The sequence below is a fragment of the Ptychodera flava genome, chromosome 12 (assembly GCF_041260155.1).
Source record: "Ptychodera flava strain L36383 chromosome 12, AS_Pfla_20210202, whole genome shotgun sequence".
Classification (NCBI taxonomy): domain Eukaryota; kingdom Metazoa; phylum Hemichordata; class Enteropneusta; family Ptychoderidae; genus Ptychodera; species Ptychodera flava.
Window position 1 is genome coordinate 32,567,541 of NC_091939.1, and position 20,658 is coordinate 32,588,198.

A 20,658-nucleotide genomic window follows, 5' to 3' on the forward strand; every position below is an offset into this window, starting at 1 on the left:
ATAAAAATAATTTTGTGACAATGTACTAATTTAATTGTGTGTATACACTTATTTTTCATTACCCGCTGGGACTGTATATACAATTTTGAACAAGATAAAGATTACCCTGCGTTTGAGGGTTTGCCCAAACATTCAATCAGAGCCCAATGCAGAAAAGCAAAAATCGTGGATACTGTGAGTAGTAGGAAGTATTTGGCCTTCGGGATAATCTTGTTTTTTCCTACAAAACATCTTGTTTTTTCTACAAAACATCTTGTTTTTAACACAGGGAACTCCCGCGCATGTGCATAAGAGGGAGTTCCCTGTCACTCAGCGCTAGCTATGACTGCACCTAACATCAATATATACTATACTAAAAAGAAAAACCCAGAACTGTTCCAATATGCAGTAACCCCCGGAGACGGAACGGGCTACCTATCGGTGCGAACTTGTTCACCCGATAGATAAAATTTTAGTAATTTCCTCTGAACTTAAAATATGTCGGAAGACCATTACTTCAAACAAAATGAGTCGTTTCAGATGAATGGTACTGATATCTAAAGTGTTCACTCTTTTATCTCTACGTACAAATGTAGTTCCTAAGTCGTTCTCTACTCTATTCCCACCAACAAAACATTCAATACTCATTTCATTGCGATCTTTATCAATACTTATGATAATATCACAAGTTGTTCTGTTATCTGTTTTCATAGCATAATATCCAACCAAATCGTCAAATTCATCTCCAGTAGCTAACTTTACACATCTAATGAGAACCGTACCATGTTGAAGTATTTTCATATTATCTGTCATCTGTTGATTTACTGTCTGTAAAGTGGAGAACAGCTGCCTCATCACCGACACTTTTAAGACCCAGTTTCTTTAAAGTTGTGTCCCAAAATAATCTTACTGGAACTCCGCTAGCTGTATACGAGCAATAATTCTCCCCCTCGTTTATCCACCTTCTTAGTGTATTATCTGCCTTCATTATTGTATTAAGAGGACTAATTTTAAGGTGAATCGGTATACCAAGAAGTGCAATGTATGGATCGTAGGAGTAAGCCAACTACGAAAATCTAACAACTTGTACTTGTTAACATTGCTATCGAAATAAATAACATTTGGAGTTCCTGGCAGTTCAGTAACTCCACCCGCAATTTCACTATCCAATATATCTAAGATGTTACGTGGTACATTATAAGGTCTGAATTTCTGACTAACCGAATCCCACGTCAGAGCAAAAGGAGTTGGATCGTTTGAAGCCTTTGTAGCGTCAATTACAGTTTCATCAATGTCTGTAAGTTCGGAAAATTCTACAGCATGTTCGTGGGAGGGTGGCACCGCGGCAGAGGCTAAAACGAAATATTTTTCGCGGTCCTTGTAACGAAGGACGTAATCCTTATTATGATTAGCAGCCATCTTAGTATTATTGTTCACTTTAACATCACTTAAATCTTCAAGCTCAAGATTTTGCATACGAATTGTACCTAGACCGAAGCCACTTGGATCAGACATAATTATGCTATATACAGTGAAAATTAAAATAATACCTTGTAATATACACAATCATGGCTTCAGCTATAGGAATGACAGTTCTCGGTGCTGTATTAAATGCAACGGCATTTACAGGAGGAAATATTATCGGACAAAAGCTTTCGGGGAATGGTGACGCTCTTATTGAAGAGAAAGTTCGACATGATAAAGCATTAGAAAAATTTGAACATGACAAAAACGTCTGGTCAGAAAAAAGATTACTCCAGGCTGACTGGGAAGAGAAAATCAAGCAAAGGACGCACATGCTGCAGCTGAGTTAAGAGATACAGATGCAGAAATCCTTGAAGAAGCAGCGGCGCAAGCCAACTATGCATCAGGGCCAGTTCAATTCTCAGATTATTAACACCCAGTCCTGAGCAAAAGAAATATGAAATGATTTATATTGCTGGAGGATTGGTCGTGGGATGGTTTATGTTACACCGGTAGGCTCCTTCGGGACTACAATAATTCAATACAAAAGCTAATTGGCCAGTTATTGAAATCGATCATGTTTCCATCCTGATCCGTTATCCAGATACGAATTGAATTCATGTAATCTCCCCCTTTTCTCAATGGCATAGAAATTGCTCCGTTTTTAAAATCGTAAGTACCTTTTCACTTATTTCTTTTGTATTCCGAACGGGAAGTATTTGTAAACAGTCCGATAATTTTCCCTGTATGTATTCACCCGAACCAAATGAAACATAATTTCCAGTAACATCGACAACATCTGAATGAACTATATATTTAGTGACTGTTAAGAAATCCACTCTCTTCGGACTAATAGTACTTTTTATAACTGGGTTGTCCTCAGGTTTATCTGAAAACCGACTACGTTGGCGAAGCTACCTGTGGCATTGAAATAGACTTTAACATCTTCAGCCAGTGTTAGATAAACATGGCCTGTCGGTAGATTTTTTCAAAATTAATTTTTTGCTTCAACCCGATTGCTTTGTTTAACGTATCGATATGTAGTTACCCGGACGTATTGATTTTGTCGTCTATTTTTTGGGTCGTTTCCTTCCTGATATTTTAGTACATTATTCGCCCTCGTCACGTTATGCCATGAATTATATAGTCCACACTCTAGCAGTCTTATCTTCGTAAACTGTGATATGTCAATGCAAGGGTAAAAATTAACAGTAACCGGTTCACCTGTTTTGCTTACAATCCAAATGATCATCGTTGTACGTTGTATATATTACTAAGTATAATTTTTTTGATGAATAATATTCCGAAGGTGCCCATTACAAAGTATAAGGTTCTGCAGGAATAATATTTTTCTGTTCAAGGAGATCTTTTGTCGCAACTGCGGCAGCAGTCGCACCGCCTAATTTTGCCAATCGAATTAAATTTGGTCGACTTGGATCGCCCATATCCATTTTCAGAAATTTGCTGGAGATCATTAGATATCCCATCGCAAGTCCTGCGATTACAATACCATCGTACATTGTGTTTACAACTGTTTTAGTATCCATGATTGCTGACTAGTATATAAAATAAAAAATAAAAATAAAATATGGGGTAGTTAATCCATCTCATACAATGTAGAGGAGCTGGGTCCCCCCTCCCCCTCCCCTCCCCTCGGAACCCCTGTCGGAACTGTTCTGGAGGGAGCTGCTACGGGCTCTGTTTTTTTTCGCTTTCTTTCTGGGGAGGATCTTTCCGGAGGGGACAATTATGTCGAGCACGCCCCCAATATAGTCCTAATGCAGTCAATGAAACTCCCACAATTCCTAAAACAAGATAACATTTATTATACCATTTATTATCGCGTGAGCTATCACATTGTTGTGGTACTCTACCCCTGTCGGAACCGTTCTGAGAGGGGTCCAGAGAGGGGCTCGCTACCGCATCGCTACCCCCCTTCATTTCTTGACGTTTCTTCTCCCTGTTTTGCCTGTTCCATTCCGCTACTCGCTTCCCTGCAGCAACTCTCCCTGGATGCTTCGGCGGTAACAAAATTTTCTCTATGTTGCGCTGTGTCGGGGGTGTCGGTGTTGGTGGTAGGATCGTCCCTGACGGAGTCGTTTCCGTTTGCGGTGTGGGGGTCGTTTCCGTTTGCTGAGTCGGAATCGTTTGCGAAGTTGAATCCATTTATTTCAGGTACTATATTAAACCCGATTTTTTAAAAATTTAAATGTTTACCCGTAATTAAACCGGTGGAAATTAGAGCAATCAGGGGCCCCCATGTGTACCCTATCCGTCCTGATAATTGTTTTATTTCACTGTTTAGTATAAAATCCTTTTTAAGATCAGTGGCATAGTTATCTCGATCATCGATTGGAACTACCTGACTTATTGCACGGGCTCCTAGATCTATGAAACTTTGAGTGATGGTATCACTTATAAGAGAACTGTATTTCGCTTCGTACATTTTGAAGGCTTTATCCATCGTTTCATCTTTCCATTTTTCTACGTCAACAACTGAAATCTCCTTACCAAAAAATAACTTACTTTGACCACTTGCGATGACACAGAGTATTTTTTCACGTTTCGTCTCTATTATGGATTGAGCGTCCGACGCTGCGGTTGGCCCTTCGGAATGCGCTGCCATATTTGCCGCTGCCGATGACTTTATTAAATTCTCCATTGTTTGCAGTATGTTATCTATTCTTAGTAAAAAATAAAAAATTCGTTTAAACCTGAATCCGAAATAAAGTATTAACATAGTCTGGAATGTTAGTACGATTCCGACAGGGATTCCGGGAAAATTCTCCTCCATTTAAATCTATATGTATATAGAAACACAAATAATGAGTACAGACCTATTCCCAGTTGCTTTTCAATTGAATAAGACGAGCGTACCAACAGTACAGCATGCTGATATTCCTTCCAAACCGAAGGAATAAAACCTATTCTCATGGACTTAGAAATATATGTAACGCCGACAGAAAAATTTACTTTTCATCCTCGGGATATATTTAAAGATAATGTAATCACTCATCGATCAGCTAAAGAAAGTAATGTCTGGCTGGGCAGCCCGCATATGAAATATTGGGACCAGCAACTGAATTTCGCTGTATGGTGTAGCACTACTGGTTGTGGTATATCATTCGTCCATCTCTTTGATAAGAAATTTCCTCCGCAAATACGATCATTCTGCCGTTTTCATGTTTATTTTACAATACGTCGGATCCTTCACGAAATGGGCGTTGCACTTCCAGACGATACCCCCACCTTCAAAGCGGGCGACAATCCGTACAATCTCGTCCAATATGACTTCTCTGTACAGAATTTGGAAATATAAGCCCAACGAAGTCCGACTTTCGTTATCGAAAAGGTCAAAATAAGGGTCTTGGTTATGGATATGAATATTACACTAATCGTGGACCTGTTCGACAGCCAAAAGCGATATACAACGGTCATGACTTTTTCCTCTCCGCCGACGGAGGCGTTTTCTATACACATACCATTTTTGGAAAGAAACATGTACTGTCCGACAAAGAACGACCGCACTACTATTTCTTCCGAAATGATGGATCGGAGGGACAATCAATAGTTTCATTCCTCTGAAGGGAGACTCGGATTGACAAAGGCTGGCCTAGCCCGCCTCAATGAAAGCCTTGAAGCCTACGTTTATTGCATACTCGGCGCACAAGCAAATATTCGCAGTACCATAGTAGGTGATACTGGCAGTGCACAGCAAGTAAGAAAAGAATTTGGCGTTCTCCTCGAAGATGAAATTCGCAATACCGACAAAGTAATCAGTTATAGGCGATATCAAGACACAATAATGAATACTGGTGTCAAACTTGATATGGCAGTCTCGCCAAATTTACTTCTCTTACCGTCTGAGATGGTTATTCTTTCAGGCCCGGCAATCTCGGGTTATAATAATGAATTGCAATACGCAACTGAATCTATGGTGTTTGGGTGAATGGTGATATAAACACGGAAGTTCGAGAAAGTGCTATACATGAGATGGAAGGAGGGGGTCCGGATCCCGTGAAGTGGCAGGACGAGCCCGAAGGAGCGACTGATACGAGTCGGGGGGCGTCCCCTCCCCTCCCCCCGCCTTCGGAACGGGCAGCATCTGCAACACTCACCGCAGACCCTATTCACGAATATGGTAAAATTGGGTTGTTATCTTTAGCAATATTTATTACATTTATTTACAGTATATAGTGTTACGTGCAGAGAAAACGAACAAAAGGGTGAACTCAGCAGTTAACGTTTAGAGCAAAATTTATTACGAAAATAAAACTAATTGCTAAGTCAGGGATAGAGTACAAGCTTTAAAAGTGTACAGACTACTTATCTCAGCTGGGACGGCAAAGCTCCAGTCTCAGAGTTGTAACAGTCAGTTGGATGAATGAACAGTCCTTTGGCTTGCAGGCTTGAAGCTGCACAAAGTCCACAGTATAAATCCAGCGTTGGCAGTGAAGGTCTTGAAAAGTCTTGAGAATGACTACTGCTGAGTTAGTAACACACAAGAGACACGATCCCAAAAGTCTGACTGGAAGCTGTGCACGTCCCTTTTATAAAGGCATATAAGAACAATCTAGAACTTTTATTGACATGCTAATTACTGTTCTAAAATTATCTCCCTTACACAACTAATCAACTTTCCAGAACATTCCAACATGACTAATTGAATCCAAGGTTGTGAGGTCATCAAGGGCAGTGACCTTGAGAATGTTCTAGACTAATTGAACTCAGGTCATGATGAGTGTGGGGGAATGACCTACATAACACACCCCCTCTTCAAAAAAGAAAATTTTTCAAAGAAAAATCTTTCTTTTACAAATGTAATCTTGAAAAGGATTTAAGTACTCAAATTTTGTTTTACTCTAAAGTAAAATTTCTTGAAAGTGAACAACAATAAACTCTAAATACGAGAGAGACAGTCTGCAATTAAATTGTCTCTGCCTTTGATATGTCTAATGTCAAGATTAAACTCCTGTAACATTAAACTCCATCTTAGCAATCTCTGATTTTTGCCTTTAAATTTCTGCAGAAAAACAAGAGGGTTGTGATCAATATAAACCACTATTGGCTGATTTGAAGAAGTAACATAAACTTCAAAATGCTGTAAAGCTAATATCAAGATAAACACTCTTTTTCAATTGTAGAGTAGTTTCTCTGGGATTTGTTAAATTTGCGTGAAAAATAGCAAACAGGATGATCTATACCATGACTATCCTCTTGCAATAAAACAGCACCAGCAGCCGTATCACTAGCATCTACAGCTAATTTGAATGGCAAAGTGAAATCTGGTGCAGACAATACTGGGGCACCTTGCAGTATGGCTTTAAGTGTATCAAATGCCTGTTGGCATTGCTCTGACCAAACAAACTTTACTTTCTTTTTAAGTAAGTTAGTCAAAGGCTCAGTAATTGTGGAGAAATTTGGACAGAATTTTCTGTAGTAACCAGCCATACCGAGAAAGCGCATCAGTTGTCGTTTGCAGTTTGGTATGGGAAAACTTGAAATGGCACTGATTTTAGCATCAACAGGTTTACTCACCCTGTCCTACAGTATGTCCGAGGTAAGTTACCCTAGCCCAACCAAACTCAGATTTGGGAAGGTTGACAGTCAACATTGCTTTGCTCAGTCTCTCAAAGAACTTCCGCATGAGCTTGATGTGTTCCTCCCAGGTGTCACTATACAGGACGACGTCGTCAACGTAGGCTGCACACCCGTCTAGCCCGGATATGACGTCGTTGATCATCCGTTGGAACGTTGCCGGAGAGTTCTTCATTCCGAATGGCATCACCTTGTACTGGAACAATCCGTCTGGTGTAACAAGGCGGATATTTCACGAGCACGATCCGTCAAGGGACTTGCTAAAATCCCTTCAGTAGGTCAAATTTCGTCACATACTTGGCTTTTCCCACTCGGTCGATGCAGTCATCAATCCTCGGATTGGGAAAGTGTCTGTCTTTGTTAAAGTGTTGACCTTCCTAAAGTCCGTGCACATACGATAACTGTGATCTGATTGGGAACAAGTATGCACGGCGAACTCCAGTTACTTTTACTGGGTTCAATAAAGTCATTGTCCAGCAGGTATTTGAGTTCTTCCTGGAGATATTTCGCTTTTGTTGGATTCAGTCTGTATGGATGTTGTTTTACAGGCTTACTGTCCCCAACATCAACGTCGTGGATAGATGACGTTTGTCCTCGTTGGAACATCTTGAACAGGTGTTTATATTCATGGAGCAGTTCTTTCACCTGTTGTTGTTGTTCTGGCTGGAGGTGTGCCAACTTTGTAGACTCCAGCTTCTCCAGGATTTCTGAGTTCTGAAGCTTGACCGAGCCCAGCTTTGAGTTTAGAGTATTTTCACTCAAGTCAGTTTCAGTATCACTATCTTCATAATGGCCAGAACTGACTGTACTGACAGGCTTTGTTTTAGTAGGATTATCCCTATCCAAATATGGCTTAAGCATATTTATGTGACATAGCTGTTTTTGTTTTCGCCTGTCAGGTGTTATTATGATGTAATTTAAATCACTCAATTTCTTATCAATTAGGTATGGCCCAAAGTAACGAGCATGGAGTGGTTTGCCAGGAATTGGAAGTAGAACAAGAACTTTTTGACCTGGTTCAAACTTCCGTTTTGAGGTGCTTTTATCATATTTGGTTTTCATTGACTGCTGAGATGACTCAAGATTTTCTCTGGCTAATTCACATGCTTTAGAGAGTTTCGTACGAAAATCTGACACATATTGCAAAATATTCAGACAATCATCATCGTCTGATAGGAATTTCTCTTTAACGAGCTTAAGTGGGCCACGGACTGTGTGTCCAAATACAAGCTCAAATGGGCTAAAACCAAGAGACTCTTGAATTGACTCTCTAACAGCAAAGAGCAGAAAATGAATTCCTTCATCCCACTGCTTCTCTGTGTCAAAACAGTAGGTCCTAATCATGTTTTTCAAAGTTTGATGAAATCGCTCAAGGGCACCCTGACTTTCTGGATGATAGGCGGATGACCTATACTGTTTAATGCCTAGCTGATCCATTACTTGTTGAAAAATTCCAGACATAAAGTTGGAGCCTTGATCAGACTGGACACATTTAGGGAGGCCAAATAAAGTGAAAAATTTGACTAAAGCTTTCACTATAGTCTTTGTCTTTATATTTCTCAGTGGTATGGCTTCTGGGAACCGAGTTGATGTACACATAATTGTCAACATGTACTCATTTCCTGATCTTGTTTTTGGTAGGGCCCAACACAGTCTATTAGTATCCTACTAAATGGTTCTTGAAATGCAGGAATTGGCTGTAAAGGGGCCTTTGGAATGGTCTGATTTGGCTTTCCTACCACTTGACATGTGTGACAAGTTTTACAGAAATGTGCTACATCCTGCCTGAGATTAGGCCAATAAAAGTGACTGAGAATTTTGTGATAAGTTTTCCTTACTCCCAAATGACCAGCCCAGGGCGTTTCATGGGCCAGGCGCAATATTTCAGCACGATAGGGCTTTGGAACCACAATTTGATGTTTTAGCCCAATCGTCATCAACCAAAACATCTGGAGGTCTCCATTTACGCATGAGAATACCAGATTTTGTATAATAGGAAACAGAGCTATCTGAAGTTTTACCTTCATCATCTACCCTGTCAAACAAAGACAAAATATCTGGGTCTTTGTGTTGTTCTGCAATGAGATTTGATCTAGAAAATGTCTGACTTTGGTCAGCAGAAGTTTTACTGGAAGTTTCAAATCCACGAGGGATAACGGAATGCTCCGTGTCAAACACCTGACTGAGAAAGGTGTCATTTAAGTCAACATCTGTGACATTATTTTTGAGAGTATTTTGATTCTCAGAAGTTTCTTTGACATGGCTCGAGTAATGGCACATGATGGGAAAAGGCCGGGAATGTCTTCCTCTATTGGCTCTGGATTTGATCTAAACTAGGATTATCAGTCACAAGTGGATTAGTAATGACGTTGTCCCCAGCAAGGTCGTTTCCAAGAAGAAGGTGAATCCCTTCAAAAGGCAAAAAAGGCCTAATACCTAAAGTCACAGGTCCAGAAACAAAGTCCGAAGACAAATAGACATTAGGAGAGGAACAGGAATGTAGTCATTGCAATCTACCCCCTTAATAAGAACTTTAGAACCTGAAAATGACTTTTCAGAAAACAGCAGGGTATCTGCCAACAAAAGAGACTGGAAGCCCCGGTATCTCTTAAAATTTTGACAGGGGTAGCGAAGAGAAATCACTAGAAAGTGATATAAAACCATTATGAATAAATGGTTCGAAAATACCATAATGCTATCTTGAGAAGAATTGACCTTGACCTCATTAATTGGGGATAGGAGGGGTTTTAACCTCAGAAAATGTGTTACACACATTATTAGACTCTAATTGAGTTGATGAAGAAATAAAGCCGGTGGGCTTAGATCCACTTTGACCACTTTGACCTTCACGTTTTCTTTTCAACTTGAAACACTCTGACATTAAATGGCCGTCTTTCTTGCAATAATTACAAGAAAGTGTGCCGAACTGTTTGTCAGAAGGAGATTGAGACTTGGGATTTGATGATGTGGAAGTGTTACTTGAATTTTGTGAACTGTTGTCATTTGATTTTCTACTGTCCTTTGAAAAATTCTTGGATGAAAAGGACGAGTTAAATTTACCTGCATTGTTTCTGTATGAAAAGGACTGGGATGGTTTGCTGAGAAATGAAGATTTGTGGGTCAATGAATAATCATCGGCCAAACGTGCAGCAACCTCTAATGTATCTGCCTTTTGTTCATTGATAAACGTCTTGATGTCACTCCGGATGCACCTTTTAAATTCCTCAATCAAAACAAGTTGTCGTAATTTTTCATAATTCTGACTGACCTTTTCAGAAGAACACCAACGATCAAACAGTTGTTCTTTTGTTCGAGCAAATTCAACATAAGTTTGATCTTCACCTTCTCACAATCCCTAAACTTCTGACGGTAAGCTTCAGCACCAACTCATAGCCCTTGAGAATTAATTCCTTCACAGAATCATAATATTTGAAGCCTGCTCTACTGACAACTGAATGTAAATTTCTCTGGCTTTACCCACCAAAGCACTCTGCAAAAGCATAGACCAGGACTCCTTAGGCCAATTCAGACTCTGAGCAATTTTCTCAAAATGAAGGAAATATTTATCAACATCCTTTTCTTGGAAAGGGGGAACTAACCTGAAATGCTTAGTGATGTCAAACTTGTCTGAAGGGAAGAATTTTCCTGACTGTCCAAGCTCTAAACGTTTTATTTCTACCTGTAATCGCTGTTCTTCTAATCGCAATTCCTTTTCTCTCTGTCTTTCTTCCATTTCTAATCTTTCCTGCCTATCCTTCTCTCTCTGTCTTTCTTCCATTTGCAACTTTTCACGTGCCAAATCTGCCTGTATTTCTAACTCTAATTTCTGAGTTCAAAGGAAGACTCAGGTTCATAATCTTTTAAGGCAGACTCCTCAAATGGCCAGAATTAACTAAATGTTTTGCAATCGTGAACTGTATTTCTCGCTTGCGCATAGATCTTTTGACATCTACTTTAAGGAAATTTGCCAGTGCTTTGAGGTTGTCTTTTCTGAGGGAATTAAATGTGTCCTGATCAAGGTCATCCATAAATTCGTCTGGCTTAAATTCCGCCATGATTAAATTTCGCTGAGTTCACAGTATATAGTAGTTTTGAAAAGCTGTCAAAATGTTGTCAAACGGCTCAAAATATTCGTATCCCGGACGAGCCCCCAATTTTGTTACGTGCAGAGAAAACGAACAAAAGGGTGAACTCAGCAGTTAACGTTTAGAGCAAAATTTATTACGAAAATAAAACTAATTGCTAAGTCAGGGATAGAGTACAAGCTTTAAAAGTGTACAGACTACTTATCTCAGCTGGGACGGCAAAGCTCCAGTCTCAGAGTTGTAACAGTCAGTCGGATGAATGAACAGTCCTTTGGCTTGCAGGCTTGAAGCTGCACAAAGTCCACAGTATAAATCCAGCGTTGGCAGTGAAGGTCTTGAAAAGTCTTGAGAATGACTACTGCTGGAGTTTAGTAACACACAAGAGACACGATCCCAAAAGTCTGACTGGAAGCTGTGCACGTCCCTTTTATAAAGGCATATAAGAACAATCTAGAACTTTTATTGACATGCTAATTACTGTTCTAAAATTATCTCCCTTACACAACTAATCAACTTTCCAGAACATTCCAAACATGACTAATTGAATCCAAGGTTGTGAGGTCATCAAGGGCAGTGACCTTGAGAATGTTCTAGACTAATTGAACTCAGGTCATGATGAGTGTGGGGGGAATGACCTACATAACAATAGATCCAGAGGAAATGTCAATATACGCAACCCCACCATTCAACATGATTATAACTGGACCGACATATTCTGGCAAAACAGAATTTATGTTGGACCTCCTCACCGGTCCGTACTTAAGGAAATTCGAATATGTGATATTCATTTGCCCAACATTCATGAATAATAAAGCTATAATAGAAGATTCATTTTCACCGATGACCAGGTGTTTGTGTTTCCGGTCGGACTCGATGCTGTGAATGATACACTAGCCTACGTGCATAAAGAATGGGCCGGTACAAACACTTTAATAGTACTCGACGACTGCGCCTCGTCAAAAGATATGAAGAAGCGCAGTAACGTTTTAGTCCAACTTGGTTTCAGCGCAAGACATGACGGATTATCTGTCTGGGTTCTGACTCAACAATATACTAGTATTAGTAAACCATTCAGGGAAAACATACAGATGTTAGTACTATTTTACACACCGAACAAGATAGACAACAAAACTATTATAAAAGAATATGGAATGGAGTTGTCAGAACGGGAAGCCGTGGGCCTAATCAAGCAATTGAAAAGTAGGCCATTCAGTAAACTAGTATTTCGTTTACGGCATCCGTACGACATAAAATTTTTCGTATAATATAGCAATTATGGAAGCTGAAGGCTCTACCGATAGGAATCCCGAAGGTACTCTTAGAGAATTATATTACAACCCGAAAACTGGTTTTGGAGGTGTACAAAAATTGTATGACGCAGCACATGCCAGCGAACTCCACGTCACTAAGAAAGAGGTGCAGGAGTGGTTGAAAACTCAGCTAACTTATAATCTACATAAACCGGTACCTCGTACTCGTGGCGCCTTCCGGAGGGGCCGGCGCGTTTTCGTAACATCGGTGGACGAGTTTTGGCAGGCTGACCTCATGGAATTCCCTCCCCCGTTCGCAAAAGAGAACCGTAACATTCGATACATGCTAACAGTAATCGATGTGCTCAGCAAATATGCATGGGCCAGGCCGATACAGTCAAAACGGCGGATGATACATTACAGGCGCTACAAGACGTGATTAAGAAATCCGGGAGAAGGCCCGACAAACTTCAGACAGATGAGGGGCGGGAATTTACTAACCGAAAAATGCAGGGGTGGCTCCAGGAGGCGGGAATTCACTGGTTTCACACCTACAGTGACAAAAAAGCTAGCGTCGTTGAACGTTTTAATCGGACCCTCAAGACGATGATGTGGAAATACTTTACATATAAACAGACACGTTCCTTGCTCCCCATTCTACCAGAACTTCTTGAGAATTACAATAACACCGTACACGGAAGTATCAAAATGAAACCCAGGGACGTAACAGAGGAGAACGATTGGCAGGCATTTTATACACTTTACCCTGAGTTGGCAGCCGGGGGAGTTGACCCTGAATTCAAGCCGGGAGAACGGGTTCGAATTACAAAATACAAGACCACTTTTAAGAAAGGATATTTACCAAATTGGACAGAGGAGATTTTCGTGGTTTCAAAAGTTGTGTATGCGGCTGGACTGGGAACGCCACCAGTTTACAAAATAAAAGATCTGAATGGAGAGGAAATACTTGGCACTTTCTACTCCGATGAACTTCAGAGCGCCCTTTCGGAACGGGGAGCCGACGAGCTGTACAGAGTAGAACGAATTTTGAAGACGAAAAAAATTAGAGGAAAGAAATATTATCTGATAAAATATAAAGGTTATCCAGAAAGTTTCAATAGTTGGGAGCCGGAGGAAAATGTTATTAGTACTAACGTAAGTACTTCGTAAGTTCCTGTGCTGGTACTTGTCAAGTACTAACGTAAGTATTTACGAAAGTTATTCAGTAAGTACCATGGACGAAGTCTTAATTTTTTGAAAGCCGAAAGTGTCAGTTTACCACCCCGCTTCCACCCCCCACCTGGCCAAGTATTTATCATGTACTGTCGTAAGTAATGTTCACTTACTGCATCTTTTTCGGCAGTATGTGGATGAGGTGGTACCTCGGTTCCTGAACATATTAAGTTTGCAAGATCTTCAAAGCGACTGTGCATGTTGCCTTATCTGTTCTTTCGAGTCCCCCTTTTTCAGCTTTATCGATAAGTTCTGGTTGAAGTATAATGTACACAACTGACATGAGCCATAGACAAGTAACTTCAAAGTCCCTTACAGAACCGTAAGGTTCCTTCGGCATCATATCAAGTGCCTGTAAGTCAAACGGAGCATTATAAGCACACACTGTTTCACAAGCATTAAGAAGTTTGTGTAGGTTCTTGAGTGAGACTCGAGGTTGTTTTAGTTGTTCTTCACAAGGTGGGTAGTACGCTTTTTCAAGTTCCTCCTCGCCGAAACCGTCTATTAAAAATCCCTAGCTGCCGCTATCGCGTGCCGAAGGACCGCTCCATGCAATTCCAAAGTCAAAAGCTCGTGGGAAATCTACTGGCCCGACTGTCTCTGTATCAATTGTTGGATTAAGTATATTCTTGAGAAGGAGGGGGGTAAGAGATTGATGAATTACCAAACATGGAAGTCTGTAGTCATTACAAATTTCTAAGAAAGTCTGTTTGAACTTGTTATGAATCTCTTCTAGTTCTTCTAAGGCGGCTATTTCATATTGTCTTGCTCGTGTCAACACATTCCGCCTGCAATAATCCCAGGGCATATCTTTGAATATGATAATGAAACTGTGTAAATGGTCAAATGCTCTAGAAACAATCTTTTTTTCTTCCGCTGCCACGCCCGGATTCGAGAAAAAGTTAGATGTTGAATTATGGAAGAGTCACAAATAATGTAGCGTTCTGAAGGGAGGCCCTCCCACTCCCCCCCCCTCCCTCCCAGCCTGACATTGTAAACTAAGCGTATGTTCTATAAACTGGTTCTGAAAATCAGCAATCGAAACGTGGCGCCCATTATAAAAGTCGGCAATGTTGCTAGAAAAACTAGTGTCAAATTCTGGTACGTGAGTCTCCGCCAAATTTATTGCATCGTAACTCTTACCACTTCCAATTGGTCCATTTATGAATATGTATGACATTTTGGTGATACTATATCATAGAAAAAATTTTTTTTTAATTATTTTTATTAAGATATATACGATAAGACAATGACAATCCTTTCTATTTCAACTGCAATAAAAATACTTGAAACCGGAGAAGAGAATATTCAAATCAGTGACGGCAAACTCATATTTGAAGAATCTTTGGTAGATCCTTTCATATACGTAGACAGTGAGCTAGAAGTGGTTTTCCCAATCGGACCTAAGTACGGTTCTAAAGATCCAGCTACATGCGATGAAATGTGTGTCCGTTGGCAACCGAGTCTTCAAAAGTTTACCGATTTAATAATATTCCGTACCCTAGGTGAAAGTTTCGATGCAAGCACTGCTAAAAGTTATGCTGCAAGCCTGGCCGCTCACTCCAAGAATACTACTGGATTTTACAATCCATCTAAAGTGTATCAGAAACGAGGGAGCGAGGCACAGCCAGTGGCGTATTTTAAATTTCGGTTTAAAAGAGGGCCTCATGATTTCGCTACATGTATTGATATGGTTCAAGAAATTGACTGTGCTTTTAAAACAGTGAGCCCATTGCCAGTCCGAGAAAATCCTGCTATTGTACCTCGTAATATCAGGAAAGGTAGTAAGATAGAATTCTTAGCATTTAAACCGCGATTAAGTAAGCGTGGCCTTTCTTTCACTGTTGAGAGGTTATTTTGTGCTGCGCCTAATAAACCAGAAATTCAAGATGCGGAAGAACTAGTCGACTTAGAAAGATTAGGTGAGATATATAAACAAATAAATGCTGACAAAAATATTATAGTGGATTTTGATGACCTATCATAGAATAATTATTTTTCATTTTAAAAATTTTTAGGATAGTATATATCATAAAGATTATTATGGCCCGTCGATTACATACAGCATTCAAGGGAGCAGTTTTACGAAAAGAATTTCCTGAAGTCAAGCGAGTCGAGGATATCGGGGAGCTGGTGGATATTGAAGGTATGGCCAAAGAAAGAAAGATGTACTCTGTTTATACTGAAATGGAAGTCAAATTATCGGATCCGAAAACTGGTAATACACAAAATCGTACATTGCCTGTTAAATTAAAAAATACATACACAAAAGATGTAGGAGGGTCGGATGTGAAACAACAATTAATAGATCGCTACAATCGTATGCTTGATACAATTGAAAATGTTGAGGGTTCTGGTCTCGTTCTCGAGGAGATACTTAATTTTGAAGTAATTCTAGTAGAAGTTTTACTCGGGGCTGGCGCAGTCCAACTTCCGGATGGTTAAAAAATAAGCATTGTGTTAGCGATCTTATTCTACCGGTGGGGGTCGAGAATTGTTTTCAGTATGCCGTCGTAGCAAGTATAAAGTTGAGCGATCCCGAGTTTCGTGAAAAGAGGGGTGGTCAGGTAAGGAGAAACTGGAAGACGTACGCCTCATTTATGGCTGACTACTGTTGGGAAGGTATTCCCTTTCCTACGCCCGCCGATCTGACTGTATTCAGGCGCTTCGAGCAGCAAAATCCGAGCACGAACTTCAAGTGTTTCAGATCCACGAGTCTGATCCCGACCCGTCAGACATAACTGTGTTATATAGCGGAGCCGGCGGAGCGGACCCGTTCTGGGAGCGGATCGGGTAGCAAATATATTACTGATAGTTGGTGGGGAGGGCGGGGGTCACTTCGTGCCAATTACCTTCGTTAAATCGTCTTCTTAATTCTCATACTAATCGAAAGAATGAGCACAGACGGAAGTGTATTTGCCCGGTTTGTAAAAGAGGTTTTAAGTCAACAGAAAATTAGAAAACATCAGGTATACTGTGGAACAGACGCCGCCCAGCCAGTTTTTCCTAAGGAAGTATGTCAATTCGAAGGACATCGGAAGAAGGTTCCTTCTCCCTACGTCGTCTATGCAGATACTGAGGCAATTATTGAGAAGGGGACCGGTCGACATATTCCAATTTGTCTTTCGTATGTTATGGTGGAACGGGGGTGGGCCCCTTCGGAACGGCGGCCAAAAGTTTATGGTAAAAGAACATTCACAGGTCTCTCCTGTGTTACAGAATTTCTAAAGGATATGAAAGAACGGGCCGAGTATTATTCGAAATCGTATTATTGGAAAATAATACCGATGAAAGATCCTTCTAATTACGACAATCCAGTCTGTATTGCATGTGGAGAGCCGGCAGGATACCGAGTAGTGAAGGAGGGGGCGACTTTTTATTGCGAGGGATGTCGACCGTCGAGAACCATTCCTATCTACTTTCACAACCTCAAGGGATACGATGGTTCTTTTATTTTGAAAGAATTACATGAAATAGATGATGGGGGTACCGGACCAGAGCCTAAAATCATAGCTAAGACGAGCAATGGTGGAATTATGGGTCTCTCGAAAACATTTATTTTTAGTGCCTCAATTGTTGTTGCCGGAGGGAAGAGGGAGATAAAGAAACGTTTCTTTTCTATAAAGTTTATGGATAGTGCTCAGTTGATGATGGGGTCGCTCGCGAAGTTGGCAAAAACTGTGCCGGAGGATGGGTGGACGGTACCACTTTCGTACCCGGACATTCAAAGGGCGAAAGGTTTCTTCCCCTACGAATATTTAGACTCGGTTGACAGACTGGGAGAGGAGGAGCTCCCGGAGAGGGGTAAATTTTATAGCGAATTGACGGAAGAGGGGATTTCTGAGTCTGATTACGAACATGCATTGCGAGTATGGGACAAAGTTAGATGTAAGACGATTCGTGATTATATGGAATTCTATTGTGAGACGGACGTTCTACTTCTTGCAAATATATTCGAAAATTTCCGTGACACATGTTTAAAAGCGTACAAGTTAGATCCAGCCCACTATATGTCGGCGCCCGGCTTGACATGGGATGCTATATGTTACTTTACACGGGTAATAAGTTTGGGCTCATTCAAGATGCTGAGCAGATGAATTTCGTACAACGGGGGATTCGAGGCGGTATCAGCCAGTGTAATATTCATTACTTACAGACAAATCATCCTGCTTACGTTGACGGAGCTGGCGGGAACTGGGATCCAGAGAAGCCGGTGACCGAAATAAAATATCTCGATGCAAACAATCTCTACGGCTGGGCAATGAGTCAACCAATGCCTACGGGCGGACTTCATTGGATGACGATGGAAGAGTGGGATGAATGGGAAGGCGGGGCCCAAGACGGCAGAGCTGGCGGGGCGTGGGGACCCGGCGCCACCTTTCCACCAAGTTTTCTAGAAGTAGATCTAGAATATCCAGCCGAATTACATAATGAACACAGCGATTTGCCATTAGCGCCGCATCACTTCGATTTTCCGGGCCAGGGCACTCGACTGATTACAAGTGTGTTGGACAGAGAGAGATACGTCTTACACTACAAGTTGCTGGAATTCTATCTTCGGATGGGAATGAGATTGAAAAAGATTTATCGGGTGCTTGCTTTCGATGAGAGGGCATGTCTCGCGAAATATATTGACTTTAACACTAAAATGAGGGCAAAGGGAAAGAAGATTTCGAAGAGAATTTCTATAAGCTGATGAATAATGCAATGTTCGGTAAGACAATAGAGGATGTTCGAAAGTACAGAGACTTTAAATTTGTTTCGGACTGGAACGGTACGGATAGTGGCCGTAAAAAGATTCAGAAGTATAATCCAAAGACGAAACATATAACTTTCATAACTTCCGAAGAGGATGGCGATTCCTGCGACAGTGCCCTACTGGAACTGAAAACGGATGAGCATAGATATGTAAAACCAGTTTTCATCGGCGCCGCAGTACTGGAACTTTCTAAGCTGCTTATGTATGAGACGCATTACAATTACTTTCGGGCCAGTTCCCGGAATACGATTAGCCTACATGGATACTGACAGTTTTGTTTACAGTGTCCGATCCCGGATCCGGACGTAACTTTCAATGATATAGTCCGAGAAGATGTTGAAAAGAATGGTGAGAAGTCTATATATGATACTAGTGGGATGAGTGGGCCCAACTTTCCGAAGATTAATAAAAAGTGATAGGTAAATTTAAAGATGAGTTGAATGGTGAACCTATTCTTGATTTTGTCGGCATACGCTCGAAAGTGTATGCTTTTCGAACTCCCGTTTCCGAGACGAAAAAAAATAAAGGGGTGAAAGATGTTTGTGTTAGAAAACATTTGAACTTTGAAGATTATAAAGATCTATTTGAAACTGGGAAGGAGCCCGAGCAGGCACAATTTGTACAGTTTGTACGGAAAAAGGCTGGAGAAATCCGTAGTGAAAAGCGTAGTAAAATCATGATGGCGCCAAATGATATCAAACGTGTGCAGTTATACAATCTGAACACGGGCGAATGGCTGGCAGAAACATGGCCGATAGGAATGACCTACGTTACGGTTTAAAATTGTAAAGACTTTAATTTACTATTTTCAACAGATACCTGAGCATCGCTAATAACATAAACGTGGGCAAATATATTATCATTGTGAGCGTCGTCGCCAGCCACCCCACGAGGCATCTTTCTTCAGGATCTCAAGCTGTATTCCGTCCTTTGTGTTCATTACTTTTAAACCATTTCCATGAAACTCAATATCTTTAAAACTACGCAGATCGATAAACAGACAGAATTTATTCTTCAAATAATCGACTTCATCTATATCAATTTCACACCAATCTTTATCTTCAGCAAAATACCGTCGCACCTCTCGCCAAAATTGTCTTGGTATCATCTTCTGAGCGTACACTTTATTTGCAATGCCTTCGATTGATACAGACACAGATTCAATGGAGGGGTTAAAGAAAAGTTCACTGTTCAGTTCTGTCTGATTCTGATTTTTAGTGAAGAGTATAGCGATACCTCTAATGCTACGTCGTGGTACATTTATATTTTCATTGATAACCGTGTCCGATTCTTTGAATGGGATCATTCTAAAATAATGTATATGCTCGTAAAGGTAACTTTTTCCACCGTTGTAATAACCAGCAGTTGACCCCGCGAGTTCGGGGTCAGAAATTGTTTCGTATTCATTTGAATGTTTTTTAATTTATAATTGGCTGTAACAACCTGATTACTGACAAGTAATTGGGAGGCGGGTGCCACACGTAATTTCCCATTCAATATGACTCCCTAACGCTGATGGATATGCAACTCCATGACCTGTCACGAGGGGATGAGACAGACGAATAGCATATTTTGTTTATATGTGTCGAAAAGTAACTTATGGTTCACGACGGCGGCATCTGCATCGGTCGCACCGCTTCTTAATTTTCTTAGATTTTCGTTCTGAATTCCGTACAGTGTCATGTTCGATCTCTCCTTTTTATGTTTGAAGAGATCACGATAACATTCAATGAGGTTATATTTATTCAAATTGAAAAGTGGCTGACCCTCAAATTTGAGTTCCATACGCTCCACCAAATTTTTTGCAACATTTTGTACTACTCGGTTATATTCATCTCCCATTACTTCGAGATCAAAAACCAGGTTGAAAGTATCTGGAACTAGTACTACTCCGCTTTCTAACTTCGGACATCGTATGATAAGTGTCTGGCCTGGATCTGCCTCACTTGGATTATGAGCAATCACATGATGAGTTCTTTCTGACTTCGTTCCCTTCGGTATTCGGTTGGTGAAAGTCGGTAATAATGTTCTATCGTACCCCATTTTTCGTGTAATGTATATAGTAGAAGAAAAAAAGAAATTACAGTTGAAAAGAAAATTAATCACATCTTAAGTTTCACTTCGTGTATATAATGACTTAGAAGAAAAAAAGAAAATCACATCTTTACGTAAATATTTCCGTCTGCCTGAAAGATAAATCGATTGCCTGTGTCGCGAATCAATCGAAGAACCCAATATTCTTGTAAATGTTGGACTTCCATTTCATCATTGTCAATCTCCTGAAAGACGT